A 2,500-nucleotide genomic window follows, 5' to 3' on the forward strand; every position below is an offset into this window, starting at 1 on the left:
GTGATACTTCTATCACCCAATTTTTGCGGTCTCCTTTCCCTGTCTTAAACAGGGGCTTTATTTCTTTTATCGCTTCAGGCGATATACCTTCGCCGTTTTGCTTTCCAAGGGCAGAAAGCAACTGGCTCTCGTTAAGGTCTGGTACATTATAAATGACCATCTTTGGATTTTTCTTCGGCGGGATGCCGATCTTTAGTCCCAAGCTTTGCAAGGGCTTATTCTTTATAAGACTTTGGAGGCCTTCCTTCGTCGTCGTTTCGACGAGGAGTCCTCCTTTGCTTATCTTCTTTACTGCTTTTACCTGCAGTTTCTCCTGTGTAGGTCTAAAGCCTCGCGCCATAGCCTTTCTTGTCTGCTCCCAATCGGAGTTGTTGTCTTTTAAGTAGACCGTCACGACGTTGCGTGTCGGCCCGTTCTCTATTAGTTCCTTCTTCGACATGGTCACAGTCGCGTAGGACTTGACCATGTCCTTCTTCTTTGGCGTACTTTCCGCCGTGGACGATTTCTTTTCCAAAGCCTTTGGCTTTGGTTCGGCACATGCACATGCCTTCTGTTTTTCCAAGCCTTGAATCCGCCTTTCGGCTTCCTCAAGCTTCTTGTTCAATTTCTCGCTCTCTGTCTTTCTTTCTGTTAAGAGAGCTTGAATCCGCCTTTCGGCTTCTTCAAGCTTCTTATATAATTTCTCGCTTTCTGTTTCTTTTTCTACTAAGAGAGATTGAGCCCGCCCTTCGGCATCCTCAATCCTCTCATGTAGCCTCTTACAAGCTACAGATCTCTGCTCCTTGAGATCTTTTATTTCCTTTTCAGCTTTTTCAAGCTTGGAGGATAACTCCTTTTCTCTCTCTTGTACATCCTCGTAAGTGGCATCGGATTCTATTTGTTTCCAAGCAGCGTCCAATGCATTACGGAGGGTAGCAAAATCTCCACTTTCGAGAGTGTTTTGTCTAATGCCATAGTGTGGCAATGTGTTCAATACTATGGCAGCACACGTTGTGAGCTGCTCATATGGCGATGTTCCCTTTATTCGCCTTTTGGGCTGCCTCTTTTTCTCCTCTTCGCCGGATTCCGATTCGGAACCTTCCGGCTTTTGTATTCTCCTTTTCCGGCTTGGCACCGCAAGGAAGCCATCCAGATCTTCCCTGATAGTGTCGGGGAGGGGTGTATCCTCCCCTTCAGATACCAGGGTCTCCTCTCTCTCAATCAGGCCCTTAAAGACCTCCTCACTCGACTTCTTGTTTGTTTTGTTTTGTTTAGTTTTAGATTTTCCCATAATTGTTCCCACGAGTTGGGACGAAATAAAGTCACCCTCCCGGGTGACGCCCTTTCCAGGAGGGAAGGCTAAATACAACGAGGTTCGCCAGGTGCCTCGAGGTTGGCCGCTAAGGGTTGGTGCACCCACCAACCACGGACCATCGCAAGGACGGTCCGCACCCCTTCGCCGCGCACCATAACTTAAGGTTTCGGATTTATTAGAGAGGTTTATCTCCTCGCGGTCCGGCCGGTTAAGGCAAGCCCCCCGACCGGTTATGCTTCGCGTACCACTGGGTGGATGTCCCCAGTGGGTCGTTGCTAGACATACCGGCTACGGTATTTGACGACTCCGCGGTCCGTACGGTATAAAATACCGCCCGGACGCTCGCAGGAGAGTCGCGCCAGAGCCTCGTTGGCAAACTCGAAAGTTTCCCAGGGTACACCACGTGGAGGAGAGGTTGGCTGTGCCAGAATGAAGCTGTGCACCTGTATACCCCAGTAGATAGGGACAGAGGGAATCTCGTTAATCCATTCATGCGCGTCACTAATTAGATGACGAGGCATTTGGCTACCTTAAGAGAGTCATAGTTACTCCCGCCGTTTACCCGCGCTTTTTTGAATTTCTTCACGTTGACATTCAGAGCACTGGGCAGAAATCACATTGCGTCAACACCCGCGGGGGCCATCGCAATGCTTTGTTTTAATTAGACAGTCGGATTCCCCTAGTCCGTGCCAGTTCTGAGCTGAGCGTTGAATGGCGGCCGAAGAGGACGAACGCTACGCGAAAGCCTCGCAGCAAGGAAGATCCGCGGGAGGCCAAGGCTCGGGACCGAGCTCGGATCCCTGCACGTTGCCGTACATGTTCACCTCGCCCAGGCCCGGCACGTCAGCCAGACCCGCTTCCCGACCAAGCCCGACACGCCCCGCTCCTCAGAGCCAATCCTTATTCCGAAGTTACGGATCCAATTTGCCGACTTCCCTTACCTACATTAATCTATCGACTAGAGGCTCTTTACCTTGGAGACCTGCTGCGGATATGGGTACGAACCGGCGCGACACCTCCACGTGGCCCTCTCCTGGATTTTCAAGGTCCGAGGGGAAGATCCGGACACCGCCGCAACTGCGGTGCTCTTCGCGTTCCAAACCCTATCTCCCTGCTAGAGGTTTCCAGGGAACTCGAACGCTTATACAGAAAAGAAAACTCTCCCCGGATCTCCCGACGGCGTCTCCAGGTCATTTTGGGTTACCC

At 51.2% G+C, this 2,500-nt stretch overlaps 1 pseudogene; it reads right to left on the reverse strand.

Moving 5' to 3' along the window:
• Positions 1 to 2,500, reverse strand: part of LOC143175709 (large subunit ribosomal RNA) — a 6,569-nt pseudogene that overhangs the window by 1,990 nt on the left and 2,079 nt on the right.

Source organism: Nomia melanderi, unplaced genomic scaffold (assembly GCF_051020985.1).
Source record: "Nomia melanderi isolate GNS246 unplaced genomic scaffold, iyNomMela1 scaffold0166, whole genome shotgun sequence".
NCBI lineage: Eukaryota > Metazoa > Arthropoda > Insecta > Hymenoptera > Halictidae > Nomia > Nomia melanderi.